This window comes from Pelodiscus sinensis, chromosome 2 (assembly GCF_049634645.1).
Source record: "Pelodiscus sinensis isolate JC-2024 chromosome 2, ASM4963464v1, whole genome shotgun sequence".
NCBI lineage: Eukaryota > Metazoa > Chordata > Testudines > Trionychidae > Pelodiscus > Pelodiscus sinensis.
This window is the reverse complement of record NC_134712.1, coordinates 226,843,473-226,863,982: the sequence shown is the minus strand read 5'-3', so window position 1 is coordinate 226,863,982 and position 20,510 is coordinate 226,843,473. Positions and strand designations below refer to the sequence as shown.

General features: G+C 45.8%; 1 protein-coding gene across 10 annotated transcripts in view; it reads left to right on the top strand.

Annotated features, from left to right (window-relative positions):
- ODAD2 (outer dynein arm docking complex subunit 2) overlaps positions 1 to 20,510 on the top strand; it is a 240,845-nt gene that overhangs the window by 60,741 nt on the left and 159,594 nt on the right. The gene's annotated exons all lie outside the window — the stretch shown is intronic.

The following is a 20,510-nucleotide window of genomic DNA, read 5'->3' as shown; positions in this document are numbered from 1 at the left end:
AAGTGCTCCACTTAGGAAGGAACAATCAGTTTCACACATACATCATGGGAAGCGACTGTCTAGGAAGGAGTATGGCAGAAAGGGATCTAGGGGTTATAGTGGACCACAAGCTGAATATGAGTCAGCAGTGTGGTGCTATGGCAAAAAAAGCAAACATGATTCTGGGATGCATTAACAGGTGTGTTGTGGGCAAGACACGAGAAGTCATTCTTCCGCTCTACTTTGCACTGATTAGGCCTCAGTTGGAGTATTGTGTCCAGTTCTGAGCACCGCATTTCAAGAAAGATGTGGAGAAATTAGAGAGGGTCCAGAGAAGAGCAACAAGAATGATTAAAGGTCTAGAGAACATGACCTATGAAGGAAGGCTGAAAGAACTGGGTTTGTTTAGTTTAGAAAAGAGAAGATTGAGGGGGGACATGATAGCAGTTTTCAGATATCTAAAAAGGTGTCATAAGGAGGAGGGAGAAAACTTGTTCATCTTGGCCTCTGAGGATAGAACAAGAAGCAATGGGCTTAAACTGCAGCAAGGTAGGTTTAGGTTGGACATTAGAAAAAAGTTCCTAACTGTCAGGGTAGTCAAACACTGGAATAAATTGCCCAGGGAGGTTGTGGAATTTCCATCTCTGGAGATATTTAAGAGTAAGTTAGATAAATGTCTATCAGGGATGATCTAGACAGTATTTGATCCTGCCATGAGGGCAGGGGACTGGACTCGATGACCTCTCGAGGTCCCTTCCAGTCCTAGTATTCTATGATCTTCTTTAGGAATAGTTGTTTGTTTTGAATTTTGAGGTGCTGTATTTTGAGATTTATTTTCGTAGAGTGACAGAGTCAGACCAGAGTGACAGGAGAGTGATAGAAGGGAAATATGTTAGCCCTAGATTAAATAGGTCCCTGATCCTAGGGTAGACTAACAAGGGATGATTCAGAATCAGCAGAACCTTCTAGAATCAATCACTGTGATTAGGCCAATTAAAACATTTGGAACCAATTAGGAGGTTTCCAGACTCAAGGCAGTCAGACTAATCAGAACACCTGGGAGTGAATTAAGACCTAGTTGACACTGGTTTAAAAAGACTTCTCTTCTGTTAGTTCAGTGTGTGAGGAAGGAGCTGACAAGAGAAAATACTGTGGAGAGTCTGGGAAGAGAAAGTGCAAGCAGCTACCAGACAGCAGAAGATCCTGTAGTAAGGAAGGTGCTACGGCAGGCCATGGGGAAGTGGCCCAGGAGTTTGTAGGTGTCATGCAGCTGATACCAGAGATGTTACCAGAAGGTCCCTAGGTTGGAACCTGGGGTATGTGTAGAGACAGAGAGGCTATTTCCTACCCTGTGTCTTTTAAAAGCGCCTGTTGTTTTGAATTTTTTTTCAAAATAACAAGCGTGCTATTCCGGCATTCCTGTAACCCTCGAGGGATGTCTTGAAATAGCATGTTGTTTCAAAATTTGGCAATGTGTAGACATGCCAAATTTCAAAATAACCTATTTTGAAATACAATCAAAATAAGATACATAATTTGCGTAGTGCAAATTGAATATTTTATTTTGAGTTTAGGGTGCTATATAGACACACCCTGGAGTACAGGGCGGTCCCAGGTCTGCCTCCTCCCCCAACTCCCCATTTCTGTAGAGGAAAAATACTGGCTTTGGTAGAGGAGTTTATCCTGCCCTGTACCACTTGGAGGGACAACAGAGATTGTGAAGAGGTTTCCCCTCTTTTCCCCATGCTGGCCAATGATGAGTATAACTCTACAAACAGCAGACTGGTGTCTAAACTAAGGGCTACTGTGAGCCTCTGAGGCAAGTAATCCGTCTGAAAGCACGTGACCCACCAAGGTCGGGGAGGAGCTTTGTCACAGTAGATACTTTCAAAAGTTTTTATTAAATTAGAATACTTTGGCTAAAGTCATTCATCAGCTTTGCATTGCTGAAATAACCCTAATGTCATCCTGTATCTTGTCAAATGTTTAAAAAAAAAAGCCTGACAAATAGGAGTCTCCCAAATAATACATAAATAAATGAATGAATAAATAAAATGGATATGATTGTTGTTGAAAATATATATATATAATGCTGTTGATTTATTACATAATAAAAATAACCTCATTCAGTGGCACTTTTAAATCAACTTTTAAACATCAGGCTCATTCCTGTTATCACCAACTGAACCAAATCAAAATAGATACCTGTCTGTCTTGGCAGAATTCACACGTAGCCTGGATGTGGGCATTAATCAAACATGACAACTTTTTAAGGTGAAAAGTTAAAATTATTATAAGATAAGGTTTTATTTCATTTTATCTTTTGTATGCTTGTAATGCTGGCTGACCCCCCCGGTCATCTATGGGCAAAATCAAACCTGGGACTTCTGGAACACAGTGCATGAGCCTTTACCACATGAACTAAAAGCCAGTTGGCTCTGCGCTAAGGCTGGAGAGCAGACTCAATATTCTTTCTAAGTAGTCTCGGTGTCACTAGATGAGACAGTACAGCACACCCCACAGGTGTTTGGGTTACATACTATCAAAAATACATGATTGAAAATTGCTGTTGTGCAAGAGACAGTAATTGTACATAATATCTTAAAGGCCTGCTGTTGCCAAGTATGTGCATATTGGGCATTACTATAGCTTTCTGCAAGTCCGTGCATAACAGGTAATCATGTCCCCACTGTTGCAGGTTCCTCACTCTGAAGTGTGCCTTGGTTCCTCCTGTTCTCTGCCTGTGGCACTGAAGGGTCTAGTGTCCTGTGGGCTGTAATTCTTTGGTCTTGTGTTGGTTGCTGGGTTTAGTGTACATTTGCTGAGTAGTGTTGGTGGTCTACAAAATATAAGATGCCAGATTAGATGATTTAGTGGTTCCTTCTGGTCTTAAGACTCTGAGTTGCTGCTAAAGATTGCTGTGTCTGTGCAAGGAAACTTCAAGGGAGAACCCAGGACTTTGAACCACCCCAAATATCTTTCCCATCATGGCAGAGCTGATCCCTGATTGGCAGGGTGCCTGAAGTGCACCAAAATTTAGATCCACTGGGATGAGGGGGAAGAGCATTGCTGAAGAGTAGGTGGTACAGTGGCAGAGGATCCAGAACAGAGAGAAGTTGGAGCTGGATCCCGCTAGAGATGGGGGTGAGTGTCAACATCTTGCTACCTCATGTTAGCAGGGGAGGGGCTCTGAGTATGAGACATGAGTGCAACCTCTTGTATGTATTGCTAGGCAAAATTCTCTGGTTCCAGTTTGCTGGGCACTCACCTAAATACACACATATGCATCACATCTCGAAGAACCACAGTTACAATAACTATCAGTTTTTCAATTTGTGAACTAGTCAAATAGTCACAGATAGTCATGTATGTATGAAGCATTTTGAGTTACCAGAATGCAGAAATGGTTTAAAAGTGAAGACAGTTTGTCCAGTTCACATATTGTTGCTTAGTATAACTGTGTTTATTTATACTTCTATTTTTTAGAATTCATCTGAACAGATCTTGTTCAACCTGTCAGCAGCCATCACTGCAGAATTTAGAATAAGCATGAGAAATTTCATCCTAAAGGAAAATATTTCAGAAAATTATTAATACTTGAAAAGTGGGATTTTAATATCCATTGTTATAAAGCAACCATATTATCAAAATACAGAATGCATACCTACTGTGCGTTTATATCGGTATACACATGCATATACATATACAAACACAGATTCTTAAAACTAATTATAAAATATTCTTAAACAAAACAATTTTCTAGAGGATGTTGGCTATGTTGAACAACAAATCTCCAAAGGGTTAGATAAAGCTGAAAAAAGATGCTGTAATGCCATACCACAGACAGTGATGGAAACTTCTTATTGATGAAGTGCAACTTTAACTAGCACATGGAATTAATTTATAATTCAAGTGCAAATACTGTATTTCTGGCCAGACTGAATAGATTTTTTGGCATACATGTTGTTCATGTGGGCAAGTGTTCATGACATATCCAGCATAAGAGAAGGTATAGCTAGAGTTATATTTATATATTTTGAAATATTATATTTACATAGAAGCACAGGCATAGTTTTTTCAGGGCGTATGTGTATGGTGGATTAAATATGTATTTTGCACATCTTAAAGTGGAACTAACATACTCTTAAAAAAAACTGTTTGAGGTTCCCAAATTAGAAAATATAATAATGTGTATAGAATAAATGTTGGAAGAATAAAAATGTAAATAGTTGATAAAAAGATTACATGAAGGAAGGATGTCTGTACACAACCGCCCCCAACAAAACTTAAAAGATACTTAGTTTCACAACACTATTAGTTCCAATATAAACCTGAACAGCCATTCTGTAGGTCTTCCTAATAAGCTGTGGATATCCAGGCCTTTTTACTGGTTTCTGGAGAAAAACTCTATCCTACAAGGAAATCCTCCTATGATTGGCTGGTTGCCCTCCCCCATTTCCTTTGCCTCTTGGGGAAGAGCAGCCATATCAGAATTGCTTCATGTGCTGGGAGAAGGTCTGGTCCCATAGCACATGAAGCAAGAAAACTTTCTGCTTCCCAGCTGAGCAGCAAGGTATCCTCTGTGCATGTTTCAAAGGTGTAGCTGTGTTTCAGCAAAAACAACAAGGAGTCCATTGGCACTTTTAGACTAAGAAATTTATTAGGGCATTAGGGTGTAAGTTTTATTGTGCTATAACTCACTTCTTCAGATGCTGAAAAGAAAAGAAAATAGAAAAGGCCACGAACACAGATAGCCAGTAACCAATTGTGTGGAGCAATTGGAATATACTGGCAGCAGTCGGGCCTATTGACAGAATGACACTGATTCTGGCCTCATGAGACACAGACTGGTGGGACCACATAGTTATGCAGCTATGGGATGAAGACCAGTGTCTGAAAAACTTTTGCATATGTAAGGCCACTTTCATGGAACTTTGTGAATTGCTTTCCCCCCACCCTGAAGCATAGCAATTCCAGAATGAGACCTGCACTGGCAACTGAGAAGTGAGTGGCAATAACCCCGTGGAACCCCCGACAGCTCATTTGGAAATCAGTTTAGAGTGGGTAAATCTACAGTGGGGGCTGCTGTGATCCAAGTAGTAAGGACAATCAATACCCTTCTGTTAGGAATGACAGTGACACATGGAACATGCAGGACATAGTGAATGGCTTTGCTATGATGGGGTTCCCTAGGTTTGGTGGGAAGATAAATGGAATTCATATCACTATTTTGACACTACACCGCCTTGCCAAAGAGTACATAAACTGCAAGGGTACTCAATGGTGTTTCAGGCACTAGTGGATTAAAAGGACTGTTTCACCGAAATCAGCATGGGACGGTTGGGAAAGGTGCATGCAGCAGTGGATTTAGGGCAGGGCGAGTGGGGTGGCTGTCCCAGGCCCCGCGCTTCCCGAGGCCCTGTGCATGCGCCGTGGCGCCACGGTGCATGCGCCATGTGAAAGGGGGGGCTCCGCGGCGCTGCCCTGGGCCCCGCGGCACTCTCATCCGCCCCTGGGTGCATGACATGTACATCTTTAGTAACGTTGGCCTCTTCAGAAAGCTGCACGATTAAACTTTCTTCCCAGACTGGAAAGTTCCATTGGAGATGTTGAAATGCCAATAGTTACCTTGGAAACCTAGCCTACCCCTTGCTCCCATGGCTCATGAGGCTGAATACAGGCAGACAGCAATAAGGAGACATTCAACTTCAGGCTGAGTAAATGCAGAATGGTGGCAGAATGTGCTTTGGTCACGTAAAAGGACACTGGTGAAGTTTATTAACAAGGTTAGACATCAGAGAAAGAAATATTCCTATTGTAGCTGCTTGCTGTGTGCTGCACAATATCTGTGAAAGTAAGGGGGAAACATTTCTGGTGGAGTGAGAAATCGAAGCACATCACCTAGCGACTAATTATGGGCAGCTAGACACCAAGCAATAAGGAGAGCACACTCAGGTGCAGTATACATTAGAGTGGCTTTGAAAGCCAGTTTCATAAATGACCAGACAATGATGTGACAGTTATGTGTGTTGCTCATTACCAGGGCTTGCCAGCTGCGTTGTCCGGTGATCTGTGCGTGCGCAGATCGTTCTGCGCATGCATAGATCGCCCAAACCCGGCTCTTCTGGTTTACACTCTACTCGCCACGGGCGAGTAGATTATATTATTTGTCGAGCCCTGCTCATTACTAAGCTGCCCCCCATTGTACAGGTACTACCCAGTAAATCAACCCTCTCCCCAACACAATTGGAACAATGAATAAAGCCCCTATTGTTCTGAAATAATGTATTTTTATTTAGGAAACACAGACATAACTGGATGGAAAAGGAGTTGCAGGTGTAGCCAGGCTGTGCTAATGCAAGGGGGAACACAAGGACAGGTGGATTATTACAATCACTCTGTGTAGCAATCAAAGCTGTGATAATATCCCTGGGAGCTGAGTTAAAGGCTTGCTGGGCCTTCAACTCCTCTCATTCTAGGAAGTCTGGGGGTATGTCTACACTACAAAGTTAGTTCGAACTAACAGACGTTAGTTCGAACTAACTTTCATAGGCGCTACACTAGCGCTCCGTTAGTTCGAATTTAATTCGAACTAACGGAGTGCTTAGTTCGAACTAGGAAAACCTCATTTTACGAGGATTAAGCCTAGTTCGAACTAGCTAGTTTGAATTAAGGGGTGTGTAGCCCCTTAATTCGAACTAGTGGGAGGCTAGCCCTCCCCAGGTTTCCCTGGTGGCCACTCTGGCCAACACCAGGGAAACTCTTCTGCCCCCCTCCCAGCCCCAGACCCCTTAAAGGGGCACAGGCTGGCTACGGTGCCCGTGCCAGGTGCAAGCCTGCCAGCACCCAGCTAGCAGACCCTGCACCTGGCACGGATCGAGCCACCCACCCGATGCCCCCCAGCCCTCCCCCTCTTCCCGGGACCAGGCTGGTGGCTCCCGGGAGCTTGCCCGGGACCGCAAGAGGCGGGCACCCACCTGGGCTAGTGCGGACATCGTGGACCTCGACCACGATCTCCGCACTAGGCGCAGGAAAGTGGCCGGCTAGGGCAGGAGAGCTGCCAGCCTGGCCACCCAGGAGCAGGTGTGCAAGAGAATCAAGGGGGTCCAGTGAGACCCCCGACCCTGAGCCCTGAGCTTACAATGGCCGTCCTGGGTCAGACCAAAGGTCCATCTAGCCCAGTAGCCTGTCTGCCAACAGCGGCCAACCCTAGGGACCCTGGAGGGGATGGACCGAAGACAGTGACCAAGCCATTTGTCTCTTGCCATCCTTCTCCAGCCTTCCACAAACCTTGGGCAGGGACACCAGTCCTACCCCCTGGCTAATACCACTCCATGGACCCAGCCTCCATGACTTGATCGCACGTCCCTTTAAACTCTGTTCTAGTTCTAGCCTTCACAGCCTCCTGCAGCAAGGAGTTCCACAGGTTGACTCTTTGCTTTGTGAAGAACAACTTTCTGTTACTAGTTTGAAGCCTGCTACCCATTCCTTTCCTTTGGTGTCCTCTAGTCCTTCTTTATGGGAACTAATGAAGAACTTTTCTGTATGCACCCTCTCCACCCCACTCATGCTTTTAGAGACCTCTATCCTGTCCCCCCTCCGTCTCCTCTTTTCTAAGCTGAAAAGTCCCAGTCTCTTTAGCCTCTCTTCATATGGGACCTGTTCCCAACCCCTGATCATTTTAGTTGCCCTCCCCTCTCCCAGCCTCTCTCTTCCCCTCTCCCACCTCCTTTTCCCAGTCTCCCCCAGTTTTGTTCAATAAAGACAGATTCCATTTTGGAAGACACGTTATCTTTATTTTGTACATCAAGAAGAGGGGCTAGGGAAGGGTAAGTGGAAGGAGGTGAGGGAGGAATGGGGCATGAGCCCCCGATGGGGAGGACTGGTCTGGCTCTGCGGGCTTCTGGGGGTGGAAGCTCTCCTGCAGCCCCCCAATTGCCCCCTCTCCCCAGATGACAGCCTGCGGCAAGTGCAGCCGGGCTGATGGCTGAGTGGTGTGATGTGCCCAGTGTGGGTAGTCCGGGCAATTTAAGCCAGGACTGCTTTGCAAGCGGGGCATCCCTGAGAACTGTCTGTCCGGGGTGGGGGTCAGGTCCCTTTAAGCACAGCCCTCGGCTAGCCTGAGAAAGCATCTCCACGCTCTAAATTCTTCTCTGATGCCCTTCCGGCACTGCTTCCGGCCATCCTTAAGCCCGGTTCAGGGTCCACTTAATGTGGACATGCTAGTTCGAATTAGCAAAATGCTAATTCAAACTAGTTTTTTAGTCTGGATCCGTTAGTTAGAATTAGCTTAGTTCGAATTAACTAATTCGAACTAAGTTAGTTCAAATTAACGTTGTAGTGTAGACATACCCTGGGGGAGGACGATATGAAACTTGGTGAGCAGGGCAAGTGGTTTATCAATGTGCTACAGCTGCTTTTCCGGCATCTCTATAAGGTGCCTCAGCAGTTCTGTTTGCTTTCCCAGGAGCCTCAACATCTCGTCCTGAGTCTTTACGTTTATGTTCCCTGCATCCTTTCCTATCTTTCTGTTCAATGCAGATGACCTCTAACAGTGTTCACCACCATACACTCGGTTGTGCCTGTTAGTAAGGGAAGATTACATGAGGCTGTTAAACATTTCATTCTGTGTACATTTTATTTGCCTTCTAATCTGTGAAAGCCTAACTGCTGGAGGAGCAAGGACAGGTGGTAGAATGATTGTTCCAGCTGCATTGGGAAAGAAAAACAAACAAACAAGTCTAGACGTTAGAGACAATACATTGTAAGAACCAGAAGGTTAACTCTTTTGATGCACTGTACGGTACAAAAGAGATTTGTTATATGCAAGGCTAAATATTGCATTTTAAATTGAGTACCTACCAGTAAGGTGTAATACTTGGCAGAGTGCTGGGCAGTTAAACTCAGTTTGTTGGCAGGCATGGTAAGCAACATGTTAGGAGAGCTCTTTTGCTGCTGCTTTGCAAACATGTGGGAAAGGGTGCTTGCAAGCTACAGTCTTCATTATTGTTCACACATTTATCAGATGCAGCATGTGGGGGGAGGGGAGGGAGCTGGCTTAAAAGCCGGCTCCTGCAGAACCATTTCCGCGGTGCCACCTGCCTCCCCCACACTGCTGCCTCTATCAGATAGAGACAGCAGTGCAGGGGAAGGACAAGAGAGGCTACTGCAAAGCAGCCTCTGCCCGTGATGGATCCAGGCTCACTGCAAGCACAGGCTGCTCTGCATCCCACAGAGCAACCTCTGTCCATGGCCAGCCCTGGCCACTGTGGACAGGGCCTGCTGCCATGGCAGCCCAGGCTGGCTGGCTGAACACAGGCGGCTTCAGCAGCAGTCCCTGTCCGTAAGGGATCTCCGGAGGCTGCTGGATATGGTACAAGCTGGGACTGAGCAAGCCCAGCTCAGTCCTGGCTCGCTCTGGGTCCAGGAGCTAGGCCCACTGCACTGTAAATGGAGCAGAGCAGAGCAGTGGTCCTGGAATGGAAGCTGGGCTTGCTCAGTTCTGGCTTGGACCTGGACCTACCCCTGCTGTGACTCTGCAGTGCAATGCAATGCAATGCAGAGCCACAGTGAGAGTAGGTTTCAGGCCTGGCATGAGGTAGGACAGAGTGCCTTCTCTTATTGACTAATCAGGTAGTCAATACAAATTGTATCGACTACTCGATTAGCAAGTTACCTACCTCTTAACATACTTAGTGTAGACCAGACTCTCTGCGGGCTTTGAGAAGAACATCACTTATGAGACTCATGTTGAGTCATGAGAATTCGCACACAGCATCTTGTTGAGTAGGATCCCACTGATGTTACAATCACTTTGAACTGGAAATGAGGACTTTGTTTTCATTATACTCTGGCAGCACTAATCCATTTTAAAGTGGGTGTAAATTACATTCTACGTTGAGTTGTGAAGCAACTTTACACTGCCAGAGCAGTGTGTCAGTGGCCAGAGAGAATAGTGTGTTGATGTGTTGGAGTATCATGATGGTTGGTGCCCACTGCTTTTGAATTTGGGGACCATATAAGTTTATATTATGTTTTCACCATTCTTTTGATTGCCAGAAAGGAGTTTGAATATGCTGTAGTAATAAAACAGTATCTTGCTCTATACAGAACATTTTCTCTGTAGCTATAAAGATCATGAGAAAGATAAGTCAGTACCTTCAACCCCTGTAGTCAGTGAGTGTCAGAGTTAGGACCCTGGTCTCCTGACTCTCAGTCCGGTGTTCAGAGTCTTAAACCACAATGCCTCTTACTTTGAGGTGCATCCATTAAGGTTGTTGCAAAGTTATGCTCCCCTAGAGAGAGCTCTGGGTTGAATTCTGTCTGATCATGTGAGGAAAACAGAATTTCTTCTAGAACTCTTTGGGATGCAGGGAGAGTGGGCCTCTTGCTATGCTTTTAGAGGTGCCCCAGTGTGTTGGGCCTAATACATGGGCTGGTGTGGAGAGTGCAGTGCAATCCCAGAAAAGCATGCTGAGGGAAGTAAAGTTCTGTCAGTGCAAGGGAGACATTGTGATTCTTCTTTGCATGGAGTGTGTAAGGTGCCGAGCAAAACTTTGTCACAAAAAGTTACTGGTCCTTTACGAGAGGAGTGAGCAATGCACCTGGGAGACTCGTCTATCTTAAAAGAGGTGTTCTAGAGGGAAGAAAGATCTGGTAATTTAGCGCTGGAGTCTGTAGAAGGTGCCTAAAGAAAGCTGTAAGAAGTTCCTGGGGGAAGCATCAAGGAGGAGAGCAACAAGAAGGGTTTGCCTGCTGATTTTTCCCAAGTCAGAGAGCCAGGGCTAGAGAGGTTGAAGAGCAGAGAGCAGCAGGTGGTGTTGCCTTCTAACATGGAGATCCAAAGACAAGGACCAGCTAGGACTGCAGGCAGGGACATAGCAGAGGGGCTTACTTGCTGGCACCTTGCTGGAGAGTTAGACCGAGCAGAACAGCGAGGGGGAAGGGGAAGTGAGGGATGCTCCTGTACTGAAGTTGACCTCCCAGCAAAGAGGCTGTGAGGCAGTGGCAAAGTGGGCCATGGCCCATCCACTTAGGATCCAGGCCAGTGTTCCCTCTAACCTGCATGGCACAGCTTCACAGTCCCACATAGTCAGTCAGCTCCCTGCATAGAGCCCTGAGCCTCTGACTGGGTAAGGCTGATTCATTACTTGTGAAGCTATGCTGCCTGGCAATTTAGTGCGAACACTGATCCAGGTCTACCCACACGTCATCTTGGCTCTTCCCCTCTGATATGGGGCAAGTTCCAATGCCCCAATGCCACTCCCCACTGGGAGCACCAGGCAGGCAAGCCTACAAACCCTTTCCCCAGCAAGAGTGACCTTCTTCATGGCCAGCTAGAGTGTGGGGGGAGGTGGCCCCATCATTGCCTACCCACCAGAAGTCAAGGCCCACCCACTTGTCCCATCCTGGCTCCACCACTGCTATGAGGTTTCCGGCAGGGAAGAGTGTGATTGCAGGTCAAATGGAAGGGCTGGGTGGCTGTCCTGGTAGAAAGATAGGAGAGGACTAAGGAAGACTCTGGATGTGGTGGAAGATGTGGGATCATCAAATGTGCTGTCGATATGGGATTGTAAGGACTACTTACACTTCATTTCTCCCATCCAGTGTTATTTGAGATTTTTGTAATGGACTATTTATACAGTGTTTTGGTAATAAACCAGTCCCAAGGGCTATGTCTACACTGGCCCCTTCTTCGAAATAGCCATGCTAATTTAGAACTTTGGAATAGGGAAATGCGCGGGGGATTTAAATATCCCCCGCGGGATTTAAATAAACATGGCCGCCGCTTTTTTTCCGGCTTGGGGAAATAAGTAGGAATAAGAGACCCTCCGGAATAGGGCTTTATTCCGGAGGATCACGCCAGTCTGGACGCTCTTTTCCGGCTTTTCCCCAAGCCGGAAAAAAAGCGGCGGCCATGTTTATTTAAATCCCGCGGGGGATATTTAAATCCCCGCGCATTTCCCTATTCCAAAGTTCTAAATTAGCATGGCTATTCCGAAGAAGGGGCCAGTGTAGAGACAGCCAAGGAGTATTACTGAAGCAAAAGAGCCTGATAGAGTTACTGGGGACTCATGGAGGGAAATGGAAGCAGATACTCCTGTTCTGCTGTTGCGTGACTTGGAAGGTGCTTATTAGTTAATCTTCTTGACTACTTACATCCCCCCCGCCCTCTACCTACTGCCTCTATATCAGGCAGCAAGGGGGAGAGCAGGAGCCAGTGCTAGGGGGGAGAGCCAGCTATCAGAAGCAGCAGTACCGGGGCGGGGAGGGAGACAGAGGAGGCTGTCTGACCCCCCATGGACAGGGGCATCCTGCCCTGCTGCCTCTATATTAGAGGCAGCAACACGGGGCAGCAGGCATCTGGTTTTTAAACTGGCTCCCCTTACAGACTGGCTCCCATCTGGCACCTTTCACTGCTGCCTCTGATACTCAGGCAGCAGCACAGAGTGAGAGGGGGCTCCCTGGGAGTGGGGCTGCAGTGCATTGGCCGATAATATTTTGTGGTTCCTCAACTATTCTATTACCCAATATCTAACGTCCCTAGTATAAAACAACTGTTTTAAATGAACCATTTTAAAATATCTGGCATGTGAGGATGACGTTGCCTATAGATGATACATTTAAAACTTGCTGTGAAACAAATGCGTTGAGGTTCCTGAGGTCTAGAATAGGTCAGAGGTCTCCCTTGGACTTTGGGATGAGGAAATACCAGGAGTAAAATCCCCTTCCCCTGAATCCCTCCAGGGCTGCCTCCAGTTGAACGAGTATGGACACCTCTCGTTATAAAAGGTGCTCAAGATAGGTCCCTGGAGAGGGACAGGGATGAGGGATAGAAGGGAGGCGAGAAAGGAAGGGAATAGCATATCCCACCTCATATAGCACCCAGAGATCCAAAGTGATGTAAGACTAGACATGGTAGAAGTGGTAGAGGTGGCACCCAAAGGATAGGATTAATTTGGAGACTCGAGAGCTGTCCTCGAGTGCATCTTCAAAATGAAGATTTCAGCTGCTGACTAGGAGGAAGTCCTGAACCCCTTTCGGAGTCCGACTAGGACCTCCTGTGCCTATTGCACCTCTTCTTATTGTTGTTATTCCTGCCCCTTTGCCTGCCTTGGTCTGACCTGTAACCCTGATGGAAGGGCCTCGGCAGAGGTCTAGGGATACAGGGTTGTCTCTGAGGTGCTGGGATGTGAATACCCTGAGGCTTTAAAGTAGCCCTAGAGTCCTTCAGGCTGTGTAATTTAGAGTCCATTTGGTCTGAAAATAATCCAGACCCTTCAAACAGAAGGCCCTAAAAAGTGTTCTGTACCTCAGGGTGAAGCCAGGCATTGCGGCACATGACTATGCCCATAGCCATTGTATGTGCTGCTGAGTCCATGGTGTGCAAGGCCACTTGAAGTGTGGTGCAGAAGACTACCTTCCCCTCCTCAGATAGGGCTCTGAATTCTTGAAGGGATTCCTGTAGAAGCTGCTCCCTAAACCTGTCCACCGCTGACCAGGTGTTATACAGGTATCTGTTTAACATTGCCTGCTGATTGGCAATACGCAGTTGCAAGATCCTCATTGCATAGGCCTTCCTACTCAGCAAGTCAAGCTTTTTGGGGGCTTTACTTTTGGGTGTAGGCCCAGATTACCCTACCTCTCTTTATGATTGGCCACCTGGACCTCCAATGAACCTAGGGAAGGATGGGCATAAAGATGCTTGTGCCCAGTCTCAGACATGAAGTAGCACCTATGAACACCCTTCTGAGTGGGTGGTATGTAGGTGAGCATCTGCCATAGATTTTTTGAAATCTTTGCCACTGTTTTATTAAGAGGCAAGCCTAGGTGGCACATCTGCCATTAGAATGTTATCCATGGGGTTGGTGTCCTCTAATCTCCTCCGCCTGCACTCCCAAGTTGGCCACAAGTCTGCAAAGCAGGTCATGATGAGCCTTGGCATTCATAGCCATAGGGTGGAGAAGCAGAGTCAGTGAGTGCTTTGTTGGAAGATGAGGACTCCCTGATGGGCTATTGTTTCTGGTGCATCTCTACTCTTTGAGATGGGGGTGCCATGGGAGGATGCCCCCACCCTCTACTGGCGGTCTCTCAGTGTTTGCATGTGGGCTCTGCCTGTCCTCTGATGTTGGGGCCCTTGGCAGGGGAGTAGCAGAGTAGCAAAGGGGCCAGGCCTTGGGCCTGATGATAGGCCTATGGAGTCCAGAAGGGCCACTGGACCTGCAGCTTCCATTGTGGAAGCCATGATTGCTGCATTGAAGTGCTTCGGTGCCTTGAGTGGTACCAAGAGTGAGATCGGTGCAGCAAAGTGGATCTGGTTGAGGAGGCCCTAGACTGCACCGAATCCACTTTTGACTTGGATAAATAGTCTAATGCGGACCACAGGGGTACTGATGACAGTGCTGGTGAATGGTGCCGCAGCTGATACCGCACCATAGCCTTTGGCTTTCCCCTGTGGATAGGTGCTGGTGGGGGCATGGCTTGCGTCCATGGTCCCTGTGCTGGTGGCAGCATAGCCGACACTGATGGCCCAGTGCCGTAGGCATTGGAACCGCTGGACATCAGTGCCGACTAGAGGGACCTTCGTGACTCTGGTCAGCGCCACTGATGGGGCCATTAAGACGTGGCATGGGGCTGGCTCCATGCAGCTCTGCAGAAACAGCAGCATGTTTCTCAGGTTCTAGGCAGAGAGATGGCTATGGAGGCACTGCAGTGAATGGGAGCCCTGGGGGTGGGGCCTGCATGCAGAGGACATGCACAGAGCTGCCTGGCTGCGCCTCTTCCTAGGAGCTGAGGGACATGTCACCATTTGTGGAGAGCTGACTGAAGTGAATGCTACCTGGAATCCACACTCCAAAAATCCTCCTGAACTCCAACACCCTACCGTAGTCTTGAATCCCTTTCCACACTCTGAACTCTTTGGCCCCACACCCCAGCCTGGAGCTTCCTCCTGCATCCCAAATCCCATATCCATGGCCTTACACCAGAACCTGCACCCACAGCCAACACCCTTATCCCCTCCCAGTTTTGTAGCTCCACATACCAGAAAGTCACCAGACAAACCCTGAAAAGCTGCTAGTTATAGCTAGTTAAACACTTAATAGGAGTAAAACTTTTCCAGAGAATTCAACAGAGAAGTTTAAAAATTAAAAATGATTAAACATTAAAATTAAAAGTGATTAAAATAATAGACATTAATCACACATGGAAAAAATTAACCAGGATTAATCATCTGCATGGAAGTAGGTCCTCAGGAATGCTGGCTGAAGGGACATATGTGTGGTTAGTGTACTGGTATGTGGCACAAATACCAGTCAGTGCCACACAAATGCCTGTGCAACTCTCCTCTCTGGCTAGCTTGTATCTCCTACCCTGCCCACTTCGTTAGCCACTTTTCCCTGCATTACAGGGTGAGCTACCTACTGCAGGTCAACGAGAGAGCTTGTTTTTACCGAAATGTGTTCTCTGGCTAATCTGAGGTGCTCTCCAAAGTGTGTCTGGCTTTAGCAAAGTATTTAATTAGCTGCCACAAACTTCTCATTTGCCGATTATAGTGTGTGGCTGAAAGCTGAGACCTCGGGTGTGGGACTGGCAGCTAAGACCCTAATTTCCCCTACCCTCGCCCTTAGTTCTCATGCCTATTGGGGTGGGTGTGTTAGAGAGAAAGAGAAAGAGATTTGAGTTAGAAGTAGTAGGTGAAAGCATGATAACTGACTGGAACAAACTTGGGGAGAGATTTTTTGGGTCAGGAATATATGCTGAAAGAGTGTTCTTGGTGTGAGCTAAACAAGCTGCTATTGATTCCTCCTTTGTTCATAGAGAAGAATCTGTACATTCTTTGTAAATAAACAAAGTTGTATAAAAGAAATACCTGACTGTCACCAATTTCTGCTCTTAGCTGGAACATTGACAGTGCCCCAATCTTTGACTAGCCATTTGGGTTGAAAGGGGCAACAATATTAATATATGCTTGAAACCATTCTCTAACAGTCTAAATACATTTATATTGATCCTCCAGAATACTGTGCCAGTGCCTTTTTCAGCACTCACAGCTGTGCAGCTAGTTTAACAGACAGTATTTGTGGTGTGCTTGGCAAGGAACATGATTTTTAGGGGGTGGAGAATGTAATTTAACTGAAATTGAAAATCCAAAATGATCAAGTGAATATTGCTGCTCTTCAGCTACCAGGGTGGACAGTTACTTGGCAGAAAGTAACACTTGTATGTGAGATGATTCCATGCCATATTCCAAGAAAAGTATTTGGCTAACTTTGCAGCTCTGGCTACTAAAATCTAATCTATTTATACCCACTCTTCCATGACATCTAAATGCCTTTTGAACTCCCATCTCCAGTATTTGATATGTATCTTCTTAGTTCTTTAGAGGATGTAAGCCATAAAAAAGGAAAGAATGAAAAATTAAAATGTTTTTTTTTGTAGTTTACTTGCCTGTTTTATAACAACAATTATAGTGGTCATGATGAAAAAAATCACCGTTTTACAATAGATACTAGGGGTGGCAACTGTTGGCAAATGCTGATTTTATATAAGAATTAAGAAGTATTATTATTATTATAATTAGAAATGGGCAAAGTGTTTTGGACAAATTGTTAATTCACAGAAAAAAGCTGTTTCAGTTGACCTGAAACTATTTGCTAATTTGCGAAGATGTGGGACATTGAGCTTGTCAAAATAGTGCAGCAACATGCACTGTTGGGGTATGATTTCTAAAGCACAATCAAATGTTGGGCACTAATAGTTCCATATAGAGCTTGCTTATGTGCATTAAAAGTTCGCTGGTGGCCCTAGGGAACTTTTAGTGTGCATCCATGGAATCTACATGAACCTATACAGATGCAGCACATTGGTGTACTTTAGAAATTTCATCTTTGTAGTGTGAATTGCTACACCATATACACTTTGGAAGCCATATGAGGGAGGGTCTCTTTCTTATAACTTTTAGTCCTGTGATTAGGGGATTTAACTGAAATATAGGACAAGGTTCAGTTCCCCCTTCTCTACCTCTGAACTACTTGTATAGCACTTTGTTTTCAAAATGCTTTGCAAACAAGTATTGATCTTCACAACAGCCTTGTGAAGTAGGTAACTTTCAGTTGATTTTTATCTGAATCTCTTGAGATCCGTCAGTGTTTTGCCATGTAACAAAACAGAGAAAAGGGCAAGGCAGAAGCTAGAAGGAGTGTAAAGAAGAACACTGGCCAGGAAAAGAAGTTCAATAAAAAGCAATATAGAGAAAACAGAGTTGGGAGAGAAAGAAGAGCTGTCAAAAATGAAAGACCCAGACAGGGGAGAAGACATGTCCTTCCGGTATAAAGGGAATGAAGAAAACAAGCCCACTAGATATGAAAATAAATTGATACCAATCATGTTGAATTGCATTCAGAACGTTTTGATGGTTGTAATTAGATAGTAATAGCTTCTAATCAGGATTCTAAAGCACATGACTAAATTTATTTTAAATTACCATCACTAAGTCAGGTGGATGGAGGAATTTATCAAATGGAGAGTTGAATTGTTTTTGCTTAAAGTATCAAAACTTGGTTGACTCTGTAACTTGCCATAAAATTTCAAAAATGCTAAAGATATTTTTAATATATGTTCATGGTTCTCTTTGGGAATCATAACTGAAAAATATATGCTATATTGTTGGATCAACTCAGCTACACAGATATCAGCTGAAAGATGAGTTGAAGAATACTTTCACTTAAGGGTTTTTTTGTGTGTTTCCGTGAGCACAATGGGACTATAAGTAAAGCAGTCCAGAAAACAAGAATTCCATTTCATTTTGTGAAAAACCTTGGCATTTCTTTTCATTCTAAATCAGAACGAAACAAGAGTTTTTGAATTTTTCATGAAAATGAGAATGAGCAACCCTATTTCAGAATAGCCAGGAGTCCAGTGGTTAGGGAATTCATCTGAGATGTGAGAGAGACAGGTTTAACTCTGCCTGTTTCAGAGCAGGCAGAACCTTGAACCTATCTCTTACATATTCCAAGTGAATGTCATAACTTCTGGCTATTCTGGGTGGATGTCTTTCTTTTTATGGACTGGAGAAACTTTCCAAGAAAAGTTTCATAGAAACCAATACATCCTGCAAAAATGTTCATGTGCAATGAATTGGCATTTTACAGGGGAAAAAAGTGTAGATAAAAAATTCCTGCTCAGCTATAAATGCTTTTGGAATAACATATAGAGAAGGAAAAGAAAGTGTCTCAGAAATAGCCTCCAAATGGAAACACCGGGATTGTGTCTACACTAGTGAGGGGTTTTTTTTTTTTGTTGGAAAAATGGCTTTTTTTCGGAAAACTTCACTTACATCCACACTGTAATCGTATTCTTTTGAAAAAAGTGAGGGGTTGCTTTCTACAAGGAAGAAGCCTTTTTCTGAAAGATCTCTTTTGGAAAAAGGTGAGTGTGGATGGGGAAGGGGGAAGTTCTTTCGAAAGGAAAGAGGAAACAGCACAGATTCCCCAGTGGCCACTCTGTCCATAGTAATCACAACTTATATGCGAGACAGCATCCATTCAGCATGGATGCTATCTTTTGAAAAAGCAGATCACTTTTTCAGTGCACTTTGGCAGTGTGGACACTCTTTCAGAAGAAGTTTTTTCAGAAGATCTCTGAAAGAAGCCTGCAGTCTAGACATAGCAGTCTAGACGTAGCCTAGTTCACAGGTAGTTACTTTTATAGGAGAAAAAGTAATTAACATACAGAGGTTAATTTAAGAGGACAAAAGAAAAGGCATAAATAAAATGCACTCTAATAGCACAAGATCAAGGCCTTCCTGACTTTTTAATGTACAAATGTTTTCACCCAGTCTGGAAGGGGGCTGAGCCCCGTAGCAGCTGGGGGCCACTTGGGACCCGGGCTTGAGCCCTGTGGTGGCTGGAGGAATGCCCAACAACCAGGCGTGAGCCCCACGGTGGGTGGGGACCACCCAGGAACCAAGCTTGCGCACATAGTGAGTTGGGGCTGCCCGAGAACTGGGCTTGAGCCCCGCCGCAACAAAAGGCTTCAGCCCTGCAGTGAGGACATCCTGGGAACAGGGCTGCAGACAGCGGTGGGTGGCCTTGAGAAGGGGTTTCAGCCCTGAGGTGGGTGGACTGGTGGTCTGGAGTTCATGTTCCTGAAAGGCTAGCCGACTTCCCCCCTTCTTTAGGGTGCACATGGAGGAAAGCTACTACTTGGTTTGTCCATCGGCTCCCTGCCTGACTCCACACACCACGTGCTGGTGCCTGCTTTACCGCCAGCCACAAATAAGAGGCTGCTGCTGTACAGGGAACTCAAGGACTAGCAGGGGCATGGAAATATTGGACATTTTGCCCCTTAAAAAAAAAAAGTTGGGACACCTGGGAATCACAGTCTGTATGGGGCAGTCCTGGTAAAAACGGGATGGATGGTCACCCTGCCTTGAGGGGCAGAAAGGCTCAGCTATGCAGGAGCTCGGGGGATGGGGGGAATAGGAAGGAGAGGGGCAAGAGGGATCCAGAGCCCTGGGATGAGGGGCAGAAAGGGGAAAGGGCACAGAAGTGATCTAGGGCCCTGGAAAGATGGAACAGGATGAATGGAGGCCCTATGTCCCCCCCACTGTCATTACCGCTCAGCAGGCAGCCCTGCCACATACCTCTCCTGCCTGCATGCCATGCGTTGCTGCTCCAGTTTCTAACCCCAGCACTAGCCCCACTCAGACTTCCCCTTATGAGGCCACTACCTGTGTCAAGAGGGGGCAGGAGGAATGGGGGAGAGGGGCAAGAAGGGGAGAAGTGCAGGCAGCTCCATTAACAGCAATTCCGGGCCCCAGGGCAGAATAGTCAATGGGCACTGAGGTCCGCCTGACATTTGGGCAGTGCTGCTGCTGGCATGTTCCTGATTTTTTTTATCATTCCATGAGCAAAGCAATAGACTTTATGTGCACCAAAGCATGTGCAGATGTGCACCATAGGGATAATTACTCCAGCCTAGATAGGTCAGGCATTTTAGAACTCACTACTTAATTAATTAAATTTAAAGTGTAAGAGAAATAAAAATTATGAAATGTGTAAGGGGTAAGTCTAGACTGGCAGGTTTTTCCAGATTACCAAAGGTCTAGACGGGGCCAAATGGCAGTAAAGCTTCTTCCAGAAAAGCAATAAGAAAAGCAATTTGTGTAGCTTTTTCTGATAAAAGAGTGTAGTCTACACCTGCCCAGAGAGAGAGACAGACAGATAAGCCAGACTGTGTTTTTGTGTCTATGTGTGAGATGCACAAAGACAGGACAGTGTGTGTGGGGGTGGTGGGAGATAGACAAGACAGGACAGAGAGAATGTGAGCTGGCTGCTGGGTAAATCAAGCCAGGCAAGAAGACACTCACACAGCTCACCCTGGACTGCATGCAGTAAGCTCCATCCAACTTGAGTCCTCCTGAGTGGCTGTGTCTATACCTTCTCCCCTTGTAAGAGATGGGGTACACAGGCAGGGGGACACCCTGGCAACGCTACAACCCCCTTCTCTGCACAGCTAGGGTGAAGCCT